General features: G+C 42.3%; 1 protein-coding gene across 3 annotated transcripts in view; it reads left to right on the top strand.

The window, feature by feature from the left end:
* The first annotated feature begins 3,088 nt into the window (after nucleotides 1-3,088).
* Nucleotides 3,089-19,445, top strand: part of nlgn2a (neuroligin 2a) — a 179,357-nt gene continuing 163,000 nt past the window's right edge. The window contains exon 1 of one of the 3 annotated variants that reach the window (XM_056747239.1): nucleotides 3,089-3,153. The gene's annotated coding sequence lies outside the window, so the exon portion shown is untranslated. Of the gene's footprint in view, nucleotides 3,154-9,280; nucleotides 9,902-19,445 lie in introns of those variants that run through there. The other 2 variants (XM_056747222.1, XM_056747248.1) reach the window with 2 other exon arrangements.

Raw genomic sequence — 19,445 nt, forward strand, 5'->3', positions numbered from 1 at the left:
TGGGAGAATATAAAAGGAACGAGCGACCGGACCGTCGAAGAGAGAGGACCGGGCCTGAACTTGTGTTATGTTTGTATTTATATTATGTTTTGTTCGCCGGCGGTCGTCCGTGAGGGGCCGCCGGCTGTTATATTACTTTATTAAATGGTTAAATGTTTGCCGGTTCCCGCCTCCTTCCTTCCCTTTTATTGAGATTTGTTACATTGGTGCCGAAACCCGGGAGGAAGGAGAGACATGCTGTCGGAGAGTCCTCGCCGCCGAGTGGCCTCGCGGTGCCGGAGAGTTCGGGCGGCGCGGACGAAGGGCGTCCGCCAGTGGTTGCCCGAAGCGGTGGCTCTGGGGAAACGGAAGTGCACAGTGCGGCCACCGTCAAAACTTCGGTGGAATGGCGACCTTTGCTGCCGCGCCCCTGGGTCGAGGTGGGGTGGCTTTCGTCCAAGTGGGAGCGGGGGGGTTGCCGCCGTCCGCCAGAGGCCGGAGCCTGTGTCCGTCCCCCGAGGGGGAGGAGCAGGGGGCGGAAGTGCCGGGTGAGCCACCGCCTGCCAGAGGCCGGAGCCTGTGTCCGTCCGCCCAAGGGGGAGGAACAGGGGACGGGGAACCCGCCCCGACTCCCGGATAAAGGAGGAGCCACCGCCGGCCGCCAGGGGGCGGACGGTCGAGCCGTCCACCGAAGCCCCAGGGCCACCGCAAGGCACCGCGAAGGAGAGTACTCCGGCTGGTTGAGGAACGAGCGGCAGCATGTCGGGGAACCGGATTTTTTTTTTTTCTCTCTCCCCTCTCTCTTTCCGGTCGCTCCGAGGGCTCCCGTCTCCGTTGTCTCGTCTCGTCGCTGCATACCCCTCTCCCCACCCCCCCCGAGGGAGGGGGAGGGAGCTTGCACAGTCGCGGGGGTACCCCCCGGCCTGTGAGGGGTGATGGGGGTATGTAGTAGAGTAGGCGGGGCGAGACCGTGGTTCGAGTCCGGTGAGTAATTGTGAATTAGCGCCAGCTGTGCGCACACCGGCCTCGAATCACGTAGGAGATGGGAGAATATAAAAGGAACGAGCGACCGGACCGTCGAAGAGAGAGGACCGGGCCCGAACTTGTGTTATGTTTGTATTTATATTATGTTTTGTTCGCCGGCGGTCGTCCGTGAGGGGCCGCCGGCTGTTATATTACTTTATTAAATGGTTAAATGTTTGCCGGTTCCCGCCTCCTTCCTTCGATTTTATTGAGATGTGTTACAGCCATCCCTGAGAACTTTTACATTGAAAAAGTAAAGTAAGCGATTACTCTTATTTTTTCTGTAATTTAATTACAGTTTCATTTGACGTAATTAAATTAAGTACTTTGTGTAAAATTAACATGTGCAATAGTGGAATTGACATCAAAATTCAAAGTCTAACTTTAAAATCCTTGATTTATTGTATAATTCTCACATTTGTAATACTTTGATCAGTTAATAATACTACTTTATATAGTTTAATATTATTTATTTGAATGAATTATATAAGCCGTTTCAATCAAGGGTGATATAGGGTATAGAACGTAATTAGTAATAGGTCACTAAATACATTTTGGAGAGAGTCATTTGTACAGTAATCTAATTACACTATTTAATATGTAAATAGTAATTAATTATTTTTACAGAGTAACTTACCCAACAGGGGGGCATGGTGGCTTAGTGGTTAGCACGTTCGCCTCACACCTCCAGGGTTGGGGGTTTGATTCCCGCTTCCAACTTGTGTGTGTGTGGAGTTTGCATGTTCTCCCCGTGCCTCGGGGGTTTCCTCCGGGTACTCCGGTTTCCTCCCCTGGTCCAAAGACATGCATGGTAGGTTGATTGGCATCTCTGGAAAAAATTGTCCGTAGGGTGTGAGTGCGTGAGTGAATGAGTGAGTGTGTGTGCCCAGCGATGGGTTGGCACTCCATCCAGGGTGTATCCTGCCTTGATGCCCGATGACTCCTGAGATAGGCGCAGGCTCCCCGTGACCCGAGGTAGTTCGGATAAGCGGTAGAAAATGGAATGGAATGGAATGGAACTTACCCAACACTGGATGTCGTCAGTTTGTCTAAAAGAATACAAAACGTTACGTGCTGATTTGCGCACTGTTTACATGTGGTACGGAGCATGTGTACATTTATTTTGTACCAGCTAACATTTTGAAAATACGAATATGTTCATGAATCAAAAGATTTATATCAAACCGACTTTACGAACAACTTTACGTTCTGCCTGTGTTTAGTGAATGAGCCCCGTTGTGTGAACCTTGTTATGGAATGGTTTGTAACCTCACATCTGAAATATATAATTTCAATATTTAAGTTGTCCTTGCGAAGATTGTTCTGTTCGAAGTGTAAGAAATGAAACATAAGAAATGAATGCATAGGATTTCAATCACAATAGTGGTTTAATATCAATGCCTGTGGTTTAATATCAATCCCTAGGGAATAGGGACGATTCGCAGTATATGATGAACAAAAAAATTACTTAAGTATTATTATTATTAAAGTAATTTAATAATAAGAATTTGTTAAAAATTATTGCTGCAGATGATATTGATAAAAAAGGAAATGATAAAAATATGTTTATGCCCACAATAAAACATTTATATATTCAAGCACTATAATTTTTTATAAGATAAATACAAATAGATGTATATGTATGCGGTTGTACAAAATAAATATATACAAGTACAGTCATTTGTGCACATGTATGCTTGTGTGTATGTCCTTTTGTAAAGTAAAGCTCCCTCAGCTTTACTGTGCCCCAACATCACTGACATCAGTGAAGAATCTTATGAGGCACTTCAAAGATACTGGACACTACAGAGATTGAGACACATCAAAGTGAAACTGCATGAGAAAGAGAGACCATTACATATTTTTTTATAGAATGTGCTGATACCTAGGGATTTCCTCTCTGGTTGCAATTACATCCAATTGGAAAAATTGTGTATGTGTGTGTGATGCATGCTTGTTAATTTGCTTGTGTGTGTTGCAGATATAAAAGAGATTGTTTGACAACATTAACTCTGGCTGTGGAAAGATGTCAGTGTTGTCTGGTCTGGCCCATTACCTTTGATGGCTGATCCTTATCCACTGAGAATTGTCAACCTCCCCCCACTCTGCCCCCTACCTTGTTTCAGAGGAGAGTGGACATGTGAAACAAAGGTAATATGTCTCAGGGACATCAGGCAGCTTTGTTTCTGTCTGGGGTAGTTTCTTTCTTGTCACCATCTTGAGCAGTATAAATCACAGTCAACCATACTCTATATAGCCTCCCAAACCTATTTGCTCATTTCATGTCATCCATTTAAATCCATCAAACATCCTCTTCCCTTGTCCTTCTTGTTTTTCTTTTTTTTTTCATTAATAATCAATCATTGGTAAAAACATTTAGGCAAAAAAGCTATACTGTTACTAAACTATACTTGTCTTGAAAAATCATGTAGAGAATGACACAGTTCCCATAGTTATCCTGTTAGTGTTTACAGCTGAGAAGCCAACGTTCACGGTTATGTTCCTGTACACACATTCCTGTACACACTGCACTATTGTGTGCCTTTACATTTATGTTAGCTCATGCTGATCCTGGTATTGTATTGTAGATAAATGATTGTTTTATATGAACAGTTCAGGGAACTGCCTTTGTTGTTTGTGTAGTGTATGGATTTGTAAGGTGTGATACTGGTCAAGTTAGGCCAGAACGGTCCCCCTCCTGCTGCGAGAAGCAGGACGAATGAGTCCCTCCTCTGCCCACAGCAGATGTTATCGTTCCTTTAACAGATTTAGACACACCTGCTGTCTTCAGCTTCAGTTCTCCTCAGAAGATCTGTTTCATGATGAAGTGGATGCTTCAAGTTATTCAAGTCTTTTCACAACATTCTTAGAAGTATAAATAAATACACTGAATAAACTGCTGCTTTCACATTAGATGACCCCGACGACCTCAATAGTGAGGTAAATCTATTTTGAATATATTTATCGAATGAAAAACCTGGTAATAGGACCTAAAGCAGCAGGAGACTGCATTCATTCATTTATTTATTTATTTATTTAGAAATTAGATGTTATTTATTAGAATGAACTTACTCGTTGTATAAATACCATGCACTGTGCTGTGTTTTAACTTTTCTGTTTTTCCTGTTTGCCCCTGTAAAGCTGCTTTGAAACAATACACATTGTGAAAAGCGCTATATAAATAAACTTGAATTGAATTGAATTGAAAGCATATTGCACGCAGTGTTGGGTTAGTTGTAATTTAATTACTATTCCCTTGAAAAAGTAAAGTAAGGGATTACTCTTTATTTTTTCTGTAATTTCCTTAGTTACTTCTGATGTAATTAAACTAAATACTTTGTGTAATATGTGATTGTGCACAGTGGAATTGAGATGCTTTTATGTATAATTCTCTCAACTGCCAAACTTTGGTCAGTTAATGTACTATTTATTTAAATTAATGAAAAGAGCCGTTTCATGTCTATCCTTGAATCAACTGATCCAGGTTGATATGTAGAATGTAATTAATTAAATACTTTTTGGAGAGAGTATTTTGTGTCACGAATAGAGGACAGACCCAAAAGCAGATCCGTTTGAATAGTCTTTAATAAACTCAGAAAGTTCAATAAACAAATATAAACACTGCCTTAAAAGGCTAAAGTTAAACAGGAGAGAGCCAGAATCCGAGTAAAACGGGCGAAGGTCAATTGAGGAGCCATCCGGATCCGTGGGAGTGAAAAGAAGTCGGTGTCAGACAGGCAGGGTCAGGCGAGGCGCGAACGTCATCCAAGTGGAAATAGCAAAGCCGCAATAGAGCTGACAGAAAGTAGATTCCAAAACGGGTAACTGACGGGAAAGAAGGCCCGGAAGGAGGTGCGTTCAATGACTTGCTTTGGCCACAGACCGAGCACGCATTCACGAACCGGTCGACATCCTCCGCCATGCCTGGCCACCAGAATCGCCGATGGACGGCAGCAAGCGACCTCTTGATACCCGGATGGCAAGTGAGTCTGGATGAGTGGCATCAACGGAGAACGGCGGCGCGGACCGACACATGAACAAAAAGGAGATTCGCTGGACAATCTCGGGGAACCTCGACTCTATTCAGAGCCCGTCTGACGCGGTGTACGATTCCCCAAGTGACTCCCCCCTGCACACACCCCGAAGGCAAGATTGTATTGGGGGGAAATGAGTCACCCGGGGAAGTAAAGCATCGTGACAAGGCATCAGGCTTCCCCTTCTTGGAGCCCGGTCGATAGGAAAGAATGAAATCGAAGTGCCCGAAGAAGAGAGCCCAGCGAGCCTGTCTGGAATTCAGCCGTTTAGCGGTCCGAATATACTCCAGGTTCTTGTGGTCAGTCCACACAACGAAAGGGATGGTAGTTGCCTCTAGCCAATGGCGCCACTCCTCCAGAACCAAGTGCACAGCCAGCAGCTCTCGATTGCCGACATCGTAGTTTCGTTCTGCGGGAGACAATCGATGGGAAAAGTAAGCGCAAGGATGCAACTTATTGTCATGAGAAACCTGGGAGAGAACCTCCCCAACCCCCACCTCAGATGCATCAACCTCCACCACGCACTGCCATGCCGGGTCCGGGGTTACAAGGATGGGCGAGGAAACAAACCTTCTCTTTAGCTCCTCAAAATCCGCCTGGGCCGGCAGCCGCCAGGCAAATGTAACGTTAACGCAGTCAGAGGAGCCGCCACCTGCCCGAAGTTCCTTATGAAACACCGATAAAAATTGCAGAAACCCAGAAACTGTTGTAAAGCCTTACGGGAATCAGGTGTCGGCCAGTTGGAAATGGCTTTAACCTTCTCTGGGTCCATTAGGATCCCCTCAGACGAAATGATGTGTCCAAGAACGAAACCGACTGGCGATGGAAATCACACTTCTCCGCTTTAACGAACAGGTGATTCTCTAACAGTCCGTGAAGCACCCGTCTGACGTGCTGAATGTGCACCTGGAGCGAAGAGGAGAAGATTAAAATGTCATCCAGGTACACAAATATGAAATCAAATCACGGAGCACGTCGTTAACAAATGCCTGGAAGACATTTGAAAGTCCAAAAGGTATGACTAGATATTTAAAATGCCCCGTGTGTGTATTTAACCCTGTCTTCCATTCGTCCCCCTCTCTTATCCAGACCAGATGGTAAGCGTTGCGGAGGTCTAGCTTTGTGAAGAACTTTGCGCCCTGCAATAACTCGAAGGCCGATGACATAAGCGGCAATGGATACCGGTTTTTAACAGTTTTGTCATTCAGACCTCGATAATCTATGCAGGGACGCAAAGAGACGTCCTTTTTCTTCACAAAGAAAAACCCCGCACCAGCCGGAGATGAGGAGGGACGAATAACACCGGTGGCCAGAGAATCACTCAAATATTTCTCCATGGCTGTCCGCTCAGGAGCAGACAAGGACAAAAGCCAACCGAGCGGTGGAGAAGTGCCTGGGAGAAGGTCGATGGCACAATCATAAGGACGGTGAGGAGGAAGAGACGTGGCCCTGGAACTGCTGAAAACCGTTCATAGGCCGTGATAAACCTCCGGAACTCGAGTCAGGTCGAGTTGTTCATCCTGCAACAGAGAAGAAACTGAAGAATATGCAGAACCAAGACAATGAGCGTGACAGTACACGCTCCACCCAGTGATAAAGTTATCTGCCCAGTTGATGACAGGGTTGTGTAAGGAGAGCCACGGGTGGCCCAGAATAATAGGAGCTACGGAAGACTTAATAATAAAAAAATGTAAGCTCCTCTCGATGATTACCGGAGGTGATGAGCCCTACCGAAGTGGTGATGTAGGAAACCTCGCTGATAACCTTGCCATCAAGCGAGTGAGCGAGCACAGGTGGACGGAGAGGAAGAAGAGACAGCCCTCTGTCACGAGCCCAAGACTCATCAATGAAGTTGCCTTCCGCCCCCGAATCAATGAGAGCAGACTCACGGAAGCTGACATCATTAAAGGTGATCACGACAGGTAGAAGGGTGCCGGTTCCTAGGCCAGGAGAGATTGAAGTGCCGCTCGCCAGGACTCCCCTGGTTACTTACGAGTGTTGGCTTTTAGCGGACAATTAGCAGCTTGATGGCCTTGATCCTCACAATACAGGCACACACCATCATTGATGCGGTGCATCTTATCTTTGGCAGAGAGACACAGTCTAGCTAGCTGCATGGGTTCAGACTGACCCAGGGGAATCGGAAGATTGCAGGGAGGAGACCAAGGATCCATTTGAGCATTTACAGACTTAGCACGTTGGCGGACCTCCTTTCTAGCGTCTAGCCGAATGGCCAAATCAAGCAGTTCGTCGAAATCACCCAGGGACTCGGTTAGTGACAAGACACGACAAGACACGACAAGACACGACAAGACACGACAAGACAAGACACGACACGACACGACACGACACGACACGACAAGACACGACAAGACACGACACGACACGACACGACACGACAAGACAAGAGGACTAGTGGTAACCATGAGAGAATTAACACACTGGCAACGGAAAGGAAAGCAGAGGCTGACTATAAGGTGTAGGAAGATGATGAGAAAATAACGAACAGGTGTGCGAGAGTGTGAGTGAAAACAGCTGCGCGGAGATCGCCAGGAAAAGGAGAGGAATGTTAAACCCGAGACCTGACAAGTTTGTACATTAATCTAATTACACTATTGAATATGTAATAATTGTTTAGTAATTAATTACTTTTTCAGAGTAACTTGCACAACACTGATTGCAAATAATGCTATAAAAACCATAAATAAACACTTAGGTCGGCATACGATCGTCATGTTTATATTAAGCGTGTTTCCATCACATCACATATGGTTTTAATCGCATTTTGAAGTTTCGCATCAGAAACGAGCGATGTTAACGCTAAATTTCGAATGAAAAACCCTGAATTCGCCAAAAAAATACGCTCTTTTGAGGTGTTTTTTATTTTTGCATGACTCTCCGCAGCGCAGCACGAGCAAGTCAGGTGCACACAGCCTTGTTTTAAAGGTTGGTAAGCGATCAAGTTTATTGAAGCGTTGTGCATTTCGTGTTAATAGTTTTGATAAAAGTAATTTCAAGTTGAAACTGCGTTTAGAAGAAGACAACGCTATTCTCGCATTTTACCTTAAGTTTGGTAATTATGGCTCTTGCATTCATCCATGATTTAGCTAAAGACAAATAGTAGGCTTATTTTTTTGTTTTCGATTTACAAAAAATACTTGCTTAATCATATTTGCTTTCATAGCCAAAGTAATTACGATTTTTGTAGATGCGTGTCATCACTACATGGCTTTTACGGCATTGTTTCTGCCTTTTGTTTACACAGGGCGCTTAACGGGGACTGATCCCTTTCATGTTAATAGGTCCCCTTTCCGTAATCACTTCACCCTGGCCATTTTGGGCAATTTTCTGGGATAAGCGGTCTGTGTGAATAGAGATACAACTTTAAAGATATTTATATATATTTTTTAAGATAATACAATATTTTGTATTAGTTACTGTAATTTAATTACTTTTCCCTTGAAAAAGTAAAGTAAGGGATTACTCGTATGTTTTCTGTAATTTAAATACAGTTACTTTTGATGTAATTAAACTAAATACTTTGTTAAATATATGCGTGTGCAATAGCGTAATTGACTTCAAAATTCAAAGTCTTACTTTAAAATCTGTGCTTTAATGTATAATTCTCACATTTGTAATACTTTGGTCAGTTAATAATATTACTTGAATGAATTCAATAAGCCGTTTCATGTATATTCTTGAATCACTTAACTAATCAAGGTTGATGTGGGATATAGAAAGTAATTAGTAATGAGTAACTAAATACTTTTTGGACAGAGTAATTTGGACAGTAATCTAATTACACTATTGAATATGTAATGAGTAACTAGTAATTAATTACTTTTTCAGAGTAATTTACCCAACACTGGTCCTGACGTCATCATTGAGATGCAGAGCTGAAGATGACCTAGTGCTAAAGGAAGGAGAGAGAAATCTAACGTGCTTTTGTAATAAAATTCACCTTTGGTGTATTGAGAGCATCGTGGCCAACATCACGCCTTAATATGGTCGTCTGCTTGGAGCGTTCACTTCCGAAAAGCATTAAAGGAATGCGCGGATGCTGAGAGGCCGGATTGTGGAATGCGCGCGTTGTCACAGCGACAGAGCGGCTTGGATACAGAACGTCACGGAATGAGCGTGAGCGCGCCTAGGAAGGAAAGAGAGATAGCGAAATGAGCGCGCGAGGAGAGAGAGAGAGAGAGAGAGTGAGAGAGAGAGAGAGAGAGAGAGAGAGAGACGGGCAATCAAAAAGCACAGCATCTCTTCCAATGCAAAGGCTCCCGGAATCACGGGACCGCTGTAACAATCGCTGTCTCGGAGCACTGGAGCCGATGGTGGGCACCATGACCACCTAGCAGGACTGAGATGCTAAGGATTCCGATAGATTCACCTCAAGTCAGTGTGTAAAATCAGCTTTGAATAACCGTGACAATCTGAAAATAGTAATAAATGTCAGGAGAGTGCTGGTTAGACACATAGAGGATAAAAACAAATCGTGGACGCGAATTAATCTTCTATGCTGGGATGGGAAAGACAAGCTGTCGTTTGCTAACAGCAATTTCAAAGGGACAAATTCAGCTAGACTTAATTTACGTAACCTACACTTTGCGTAAATCGAGCGGCGCACGTACGCAGTTCTTCATTTCAACCGTTTTTTTATTAATGTTTCCGATGTCAGTAGAAACGGTGAATTATTTACAGCTGTTCTCGGAAAACGGAGAATATATTATCTTTCAGAGTGTCTGCATATAAGAAAATGCAGCTCATGCTGATGGAATTGCCCTGACAAAAACCGAAAGAAACGAGGAAATACCCAGATATCCTTATAAATTAACCGCGGATTTCTGCCTGCTGGTCATACCCAGGTAAGAACATTTATGAATTTAAATTTTTACGAAGTCTGTACTGTTTCAACGAAAATGATTTGTTTTTATTCAGTAGGATTTTTTGTTAGAATCAACCAGCACAGGTTAAACACATCATGTGTATCCATCCTATTGCATGTTATACATATACGTACACATATGATAGCATTATTTTTTTTGGGGGGAATGATATGATCATTTTTGTCATTTAATGTGTAGCATGTAAGCAACCTGTTCTGCTTTTCCGAGCATCAGACGTTTCATCCGCGCGCGTTTGAACTGGGGCAGTACGGGGACGCGCGAATGGTGCTTTCACATGCACGATTGTGTGTGTCGAGAAAAATGAAACATACCCATTGAACCATTTTAATACGCCCATCAGTAAAAAAGGATTTATATCTTTGGTTTATATTCTATTCCCGGGTAACACCTGTTTGTGTTTTGTGACGTCAGAAAAAGAGAAATTGGCAGAGAATCACTTTGTATCCTACCCCAAGAACAAGCTCTGTCTTTCTAACTCTCTCACACACATTGAAACTTAAACCTATCACCATTTATCAAAGAGGAATCGCTGGTTCACTGATGTAGCTACTGAACATCAGATGGGAGGAGAGGTCGAAGTAAGAGCTACCACACACACATACACAGTCGAAAAGAATGGGCCACATTTATATGCTATCCTGGTGTGGCCATTCCAAACCTAGTGGATAGCAGAATTGAGAGAAACAGAAGCTCTCTGTTCTGTGAATGGGGTATGCTGAGCTCTTTCTTGCTCAAATAGCAAATATGGCATGTCATTTAGGAGCTGTGAATGTTAGCAACTGTTACTATCCTTATGTTGTACTGATTTGTTACTGAAGATGTAGTGAAAACTGATTGGAAAGTGCTGAAATGCCCTGTTAACAGTGTTTTTGTTGGAATCTCTCTTTTGCACCGAGCAGGCTATATGTGTCTTCAAAAGCATATGTATTATTGACACGTCATTTCTGGTTTGCCTGTGTTGTCAGCAGACATCCTGTCTTGATTATTCATACAGAAGCAGTTGATCAGTGAGCTCTAATTGATTTCAATGGACTGTTTGAAGACGGAGAGACAGGAGTCTGAGAGAGGATTTATGAGTGTGTATGTGCATGTGTTTAATGCCTTAGTGGCATATAGAGTCAGTGATCTGACTGTGATTCAAAACCCAAGCATATGGGTGTAGGTGCACACACAACTGTGTGTATGTGTGATGGTCTCTTACCCTGTAACAGATGGGCGGGACTGAGCCAGAGAGAAAGTTGGACAACAGGCTCTTGAATTTCCATGTGTTGCTGATTTCACTGTAATCTAATGCTGAGATTTTGTACATATTTACCTCAGCATTTGTTTTTTCTGTGTGCCCGGAATCTGCTCATTCAGAGGAGTTTGATGGATTCGTTTATGCTTGGATGGAGCTATGACATGCATGTGAGTGTGTGTGTTGCATTGTTATGGAAGCATTACGATGGGAGATAAAAGGTAGTTTTGACAAAAGATGCCATTTGATGGTTTCTCTTGGTCACATATTTTTTCATCAGCCATTTTGGAGGGGGGTTTGGTCTGCTGAACCAGGCGTTTAGTGGTCTTAGATCATTTAAATAAGGAGGACCACAATGTATTCAGAGTATTGCTCTTTTTTTATATGCTTCATTGGAAGCGTTTTACCAAAGGGACTCCGGATTATGAGCAACAACGTCACGAGTGAAATAAAACAGGACTATATTACCTAGACTTGACACATACTAATCTAACATACACACACATACTGTTTAGCATTGGAAGAAGGTTGAAGCTGATGCAGAGAGGAGAATAGAGCATGGATTTATGGCAGTATATTATATTCAGAAGATCAATAGCCTGAACAAAACATCAGTTTCTTCTTGTAAAGCAACGTTGTTAAAAGGATTATTGATGCCCTATGTTTCCATTACTAAGACTTAGTATGATACTTGAATGTCTTGCCCATCAAAAGAAATAAACTGTCCTGATGCAGTTTGTTGAGGCTCCAGTTGATCTTGGCTGGAAGTGATCTGAGAGAACCAGTTTTATGCAGAGTATCTGTATCTGGAAAGACGAGGCCGCAGCCTGGCACAAACTTAGGGTCAAAGGTGAAATCTTCTTCTATTCCATCCTTTAGAGATGCCAAATGCAAGAACAGAGAGGAGAGAAAAAATGAATCCCCACAAACCGAAAAAACCTCAAGCGAAGAGACTCTTCTAGTGGTCTCTTTTAAACTATAAAGTTTCACATCCTACAGACGTGACTGACCCAATCAGGAGATGGCAACTTTGGAGGGAAAGTTAAATGTCTTTGTTTTCCAGCATGGTGTTTTGCATGTGTAAGCTGATTGGAAAAAAGAGTTTGATAAAACTAATATGAAAAGAATTACCAAAACACAATAAAGATTAACATTAAGGAAATCACAAATGCTCAGTGTTAAGAGTATTGCGTTAACAATGCAAGGCCGTGGGTTCAATCCCAGGGATTCCACATACTAAGAATCAAATGTATGGGATAATGCAATGTAAATCGCTTTAGATAAAAGCGTCTGCCAAATACATAAATGTAAATCTACTTATCATCTTGGTTAAGTGAGTTACATCTCCCTACATTCCATTGGGTCGTAAAATAGTCTTATCTTTATGGTTTGGTGTGGGTTGCTATGATCACCAGAGATCTGGACCTGCGCCTAGGTGTTAGTTGCGGATTGGGGGTAGACACCCTGGTGTGTAGCTAGCTGGTTGGGTGAGGGGTGTTGTTGTTATAATTAAGGATTATAACTAGTTATTACGTGTCGGATCGGTCTCAGGCACTACATATGGAATAATTCAGGTATTTTGAAAGTAGCCTGTGTTACCATATGTTCTTCAGATATCATTACAAAGTTTTGTGCATTGTTACTCCATAATTTACTACTATAATGACAACAAAGAACGGTAGACCCATTTTTTTGCGTGCATACGTTAGTTGTTCTTGTGTATGTGACGGATGTGTGTATAGGAACGGATGCATTCAACCTAATGCCATGCTGCGCTAATCTGTTGGTTACAGTATGTCATTAAAGTACCGCAAGAGTGATTCAAGTGCAGACTGCTCCATATGCAACCCAATAGCTCTCGCGGTACTTTAATGCCATACAGCAAGCTATTTGCCCAGCCCTGTATTAAGTGGAACACGTCTGTTACTAAAGCCACTGATTAGCTTGTTCAGATGTGTTTTATCAGTAATGGGGCTAAACTCGGCAGAAAAATGGATATCGCGGGCCAGGGTTGAGAACCACTGCTATCAAATTTCTGTTGTTTAAACTTGGCGAAGTGATATGGAAATGTAATGCGGTCAGCAGACCTGGAACACCTTCATAGGTGTGCAATTAACTGAAAGTTAATGGATACCCATAGAACGTTTGTCAACCAATCAGATTGAAACATTCAACAGCCCTGTGTTATAAACTTTATTATTAAACACCTGTTAGCCAGTTCTTCAAATAGTTTCTTCATTTTGTTTAAAAGAAATGCTTGTATGATCTAATATTTGAAAATGTAAACGAGCGAGTTTGGTGAATGGGGGGTTCGAACCGTGATAGTGTCAAAACTACTTATCAAACGTCTTACTCACAACACCATTTAACTATTGTGTGCCGGTTTTACACTGTTAAATACACATGCTGTCTAAAATATTTTGATTATCTTTAATGAGCATTACTATGCACACTTTGTTTCCACTATTTGTCTGAATGCTAGGGTATGACAACTGCCATAACAATTGGTCCTCACAAACCTGTGAACACACGCACATATATCCTGCCGTTAGTCTGATCATGCATCTCAGAGCTTTGAGTCAACGCTGGCCATCATGTCAGCACTCGGCAGCCATTTTAATGAGATTTGTGTCCTCACAGGGGTGTGATGATCCTCCTGTCTCCTCTGGTTTGTGTTTGCCTCTCTCGACCATCGGTAGATTGTTCCAGTTTTTTGTTCACAGCACCTCACTTATCTCTTTCTCATGGGCTATCCTTTTGAGGTTAAAGGAAGGTCAGCTTCTCAAAAGAGTCTTTCATGAAAACATGCACATCCACAGAAAATTTGACATCTAGACATCCAGACATTGATGTCCTTTCGACCACCAAAACACACCCACAATTTTGCACTTCATCAAATCACCATTATTTTGATCAGTGTTTGCTTTAGTTGGGCTCTTGACCCTTGTTTATCATTAAAGGGATAGTTTAGCCAAAGACTCCAATTTGCCATTTATTTACTCATCCTCAGGCGTTGAGTAGAACCATAAAGAAGATTGTTTGGTAAATCCGCAGCCCTCTCTGCTTCATATAATGGGAGTCTATGGGGTCCACCTGTCTAAGAGTTTCAAAAGCACATCATTCCAAAAAGCGGCTCCTGGCGACATGTTGATGTTTCGTGTAGCGAATCGTTTAATATTTTCATAAAACTGAACGTCATTTTTAATAATATTATCCATAATGTGTAGCCTCTACACACAATCACTATCTTCTTCTTGTAGTATTTGGTGGTGGATAGCGTTTAGCACCACCTGCAGAAAGGGAGTGTTGAGGCTGTACAGTATGGTTAATATTATTAAAATGATGTTCAAATTTATCAAAATATCGCGCGAGTCACTTCACGAAACGTCAACATGTCGGTGGGTGAGAAAACCTGTTTTCCAAAGCTGCTTGGTTGTTAAAATTGATCAGCGTTAAGGAGCCATCTAAAAATATGAACACTCAGGTGAGGCAGGGATACATGAATTTGTTGATTGTTGTTGTTTGAAAAACTGTTTAAAAAAGCAGTGGTTAATTCATCTAACCATCTGTTCAATGGAAATCATGTACATGTTGCAACGGGAATTGGTGCTTTGTCGAATGTAAATATATTCATTCTTTGCCCCTGTTAAATATTAAATATCTTTAAATTGCATTTATATGCACTTATGTTCTGTTGGCCATTACCCATTTCATCATGTGACCAGCACAATGGCACTGCTTGTCTACAGCCTCATTTTCTGATGTTGAAGGGATTTTAGTTAATCTACAGGGCATGATGATGCTCTGATAGATTAGTAGATTTATTATGTAAGAGACACACACACACACACACACACACACACACACACACACACACACACATGCAGTGGTTACATTTGTTACAGTTAAGTCTTAAAATTACAATCCATTTTGCAAAAGGATGACATATCAGTGTGACAGGTTAAAAGTGTATTAGTAAACCATTTCACACACACGGAATTAAGTTATCACTGTGTGCTAAAACAGATTTCCTGCAGCTCCGTGGTTAGAGCATGGCGGGCAAGGTAATGGGTTTGATCCCAGGGATTGCACATACTAAGAAACAAATGTATAATAAAAAACAATGTACGTCGCTTTGGATAAATGCGTAAATGCTAAATGACATTTTTCCTGGTTACTTCTGGTAACTATCATCTGGAATATTGATGATATTCTGGTTACATCTGATAGATGACATCCTGATTAGTGTTGGCATGATTCTACAGTTTTTTTGTATGGGGCGCATCACTTTGTGCCTCCCCCCAAAAAAGACTTAATAATATTAAACTTACAATGTTAATTAAACAAACAAAAAAATATTAAATTATACAGTGCTGGAACACCTATTATTTTGTTTTAGTTTTCTGATGTTTGATTACACAAAATGTATGATACATTTCTATATTTCATAAAATGCCATAAAAACTGTGCTCCCCGTCTTGGGTGGAAAAAAATCCTACTCCCCACATACATGTCAATTAACCGTCTTCCCTTGTTCACATGTCATGTTTTATGTGTGAAACTTTGGACTTGCGATATATCAAGGTGGGCAGCCCAGTGTGACACCTCTGAAGTAAATACCATTTGACCATCAAAATTAAGTTCTGGTTTTTGCTGTCGTGGCTGGTTAGACCAGAAAACTCAGGATCGAAGCGATAACTTTTATCTTTAATTTGTCGTGTCGGACCTGGTTAGGACACACCGCTACCCCCCCCTCTCTCTCTCTCTCTCTCGAATCAGGGTGCTTGTGCAGATAGTACTGTGTGTTTAACTGTTTGCGGTGGGTGCCTGGGTATGTCTGTGCCCTTGTCTGAATGATAATGGATAATAGGAACTGTTAGACAGCACACAGTAAGTGCCACCATCATAACAGCTAGCGATATGACAACCGACCGCCACAGACAGGTGTTGCCGAGGACAATAATGAAGCCCTGAGAATTCTATCTGTCTCTTATTATCGCCTAGCTCAGTCTCTCTCTCGCTCTTAAACCGAGACATGCATACACATGCTCACAAACACACAGTCCGCTCTAACATTCTCTCTCTCTCTTCCATTTCACTCCTTTCCTTTCTCCTGCTTTTTTATCTCCCTCTCACGCTCCATTCCCCCCTGCCTCTGTCTGTAGGCATGTCCATGCTCAGGACATGACTGTGTGTCATTGGCTGGCTGGTATGTAGGTTAAGGAGGGTAAGGAGTTAGGGCTGCAGTGCTGCATTTTAGGTGGATGATGTGATTCCCCCTCTCTAACTCCCCCTCCCCTCGCTCCCTCTTTCCTTTCAGAGCACTGCTGGTCTCAATACTCCTCGGCGGTACAGGGTTGGCCACTTGACCTTTGTCAATATTAGAGCACAGCAGCTAGTCCCAGATCAGTGCAGTAGGTGTATTGGTTGAACCTAGAGAGAACCATTACAGGAGATGATGGAGAATGGAGCAGCTAATCAAGGATCTGCACTCACTCTCTGATGTGAAGTGCACTTTGAGAAAGTACACTTTTAATGCTCTGTCTCTCCGGTTTCTCTGTCTCTTGCAGTTTTTCTCTCTTCTAAGCACTCTTTCTCGCTTTAGGGGGTGGCTGTTCTGTATCGATGAATCACACAAAGCGAGTGAAAGACATATCAAGGTGATATTTCATCAAAAAAAATGTTTTTTACCTAAAGAAAATTATTTATTATTAATTATGATTGCCTTTCTCAATAATTCTGAAAGGAAATTATATAATTCTGATCATAAAAATAAAATAAAAAACAATTATTAATTATTTAAATTGTAACGTCTGTGTACATCCTGGTATAGGATATGTTAAATACATGTTGTATTTGTGCCATTAATCTATGCTAATTTTTATGAAAGAGTTGTGATTGAAAAGTTCCCTTTCTGTCAGTCTCTCGACATTGTGTCGAACCAACAGATGGGGTTAGGAGAACATCTTGAGAACCTATCAACTTCTGACTAGTTTAGAAAAGGCCAATGAAATTGGCGAATTAAATTTGCATGCCAGACTCCGTCCCCGCAAATCCGGGTATAAAACGGAGACGGCGTGCTGCATTCATTCACCTTTGTTCTTCGGAGCCTTCACACATGATTGAACTATACACTGAATTACTGCTGGAATCTTACGACATGGTGCAGTGGACTGTCCCTTCCTGCAGCGACTTCCCCTGGGCATCTTGGGACTTCCAGGAGCATTCAAGTTTTTTCTCTCTATAAGAGTTAATATCTCTAGCATGGCGTCAAGCATCGATGAGTGCAACACACTCATCGAGAAGGGGGACGGACAGGATGTCTGCCTCAAGTGTTTGGGTTTCCAGCATGCTGAGGAGGCCTCCGTGGATACGTCGGGCAGGTTACGATTCAGATGTTGCATTCATAAACTCATCTGCATCCCGTTCCATGACAGCACTCGCTACGTCCCTGCTGTCTGCTATGGCGAGCAACGAGGGTGATATGAGGATTACTCTGAGCGTTAATCCGTCAGCCACTGGCTCACAGACCATTCGCACCTCGTCTCACTCGTCTGACTGTCCCCCAAGAGACAGTCCCACCCTGTCTTGTTCCTCAACCACGTATTTGGTAACGGTGCGTGATGATGATATGACCTTGCAGTATCGGAGGGTGACACTGCTTCTCCCCCAACGCTCGCGTCTGAATACATGGTTCCTCGGGTTTGAGCGCGACACCAAGCTGCGCCCGCACCAGTGCAGTGTTTCCCGGAAGTGCGTGAGGAACTCCGTAAGTCCTGGAACGCCCCCTTTTCAGCGCATGCACGTCAAACTAGTTCCGTCTCCCTTTCTTCCCTCGATGGTGCTCTTAAAAGATTAATTAATCAAGAGGCTTCTTCGTTCCCTCAAGGCTAAATACATCGCTCTGTAAAAAGAACAGAAAGCAAAAAAAGATGGGCGGATACATACAGTGAGCTGTTGAATAGAAGAGTTGGCACTACGTTAGAGATTCCCATGTCACTTGAGTATATAATGTTTTAACTTTGATAGTTACAGCTTTATTTAAATTACAAAAGAGACTTTGGAACTGGAGCCTCATGATTAGTATCTGTGGATTGTATTTGGTTGGCCACCTCTCCCTGTCATTTCTTGTTTTCCCTATCAACAATACTATATATTTTTCAATATTTTTTTTACATTTTATTCGACAAATAGGGTTTCTTGTTAAAGAAGCAATTTTAACCCGAGCTTTTGTTATATAAGAGGGAATCATATTCACGCGAACATCATGTAAGTGCTAGGTATGAAAATGCCCTTGTTACTGAGATTACATCTGTTATTGACGCCAGGTTGTGGAATGCACCCATCTATGACGATATTGATGGGTTGGATACCGCCTCAATAAAAAAATATCAACAACTACTTCTCTAGCCCCGCCCACTGGTTCGCGCATGACAATTCTGAAGTGGTGCGGAACTAGATAGAGCGAGCAAACAATAAACAAACATGCCGTTAAAGATGGCTAAATATGGTAAAGAATACAGTCACTGCATAACCTTGCTTCGGATTCCGACATTAGTAATGCGGGGTTAAAGTTTAATTCTTAAGAAGTTTCAGCTCATGTGGGAAAACATGAGGCATTTGTTCATTTCATTTCTCTGAGGATTCCTTTGTGAAGAAGGCAGAGATCGACACTGGATTTGTGGAATGACTCAAATTTAAAAGCAGTGATGTGTCGTGAATATTGGATCCGATAGGAATGGTGCAGCAATCTTATGTCAGTAAAATATATTTGTACTAAGTGTCACTATGCTTTGTTAGAGATCGCTGGATGTGCCCTGAGCACTATCTCATGAGATTAGTATTACCTGGGGACCTCTAGTCATTTGTAATACTTGCAGAGGTCGTCTGTGATCTTAAGCCAGTGCGAATCGCCATCTCTGTGATTTGGTGGGCTCACATATAATTTTTCAAGGTTTTATCCACCGTTTGCGAATAATGGAGGATGTTCTTAAGTGCTTTGGTATTATTTCAGGTGCTTGGTGATATCCATAAGTTACCGGGAGTCTCCCGTTTCTTTATTTATCATGGAAACTCTCGTAAAATTGAAGACCCGCAATCGCGGTGATCTTTTTTACGGTTCAGGATCACAGGTCTCAAATGCAGACAGGTACGGTCATATATCAATAAACGAAATACAACTATATGTAACGGGTCTTTACCCACTTACTATTAGACCAGACAATATTATCAGAAGACTACAAGGTACGCAAAAGGAGGTGGTTG

This window comes from Triplophysa dalaica, chromosome 1, assembly GCF_015846415.1.
Source record: "Triplophysa dalaica isolate WHDGS20190420 chromosome 1, ASM1584641v1, whole genome shotgun sequence".
Taxonomy (NCBI): domain Eukaryota; kingdom Metazoa; phylum Chordata; class Actinopteri; order Cypriniformes; family Nemacheilidae; genus Triplophysa; species Triplophysa dalaica.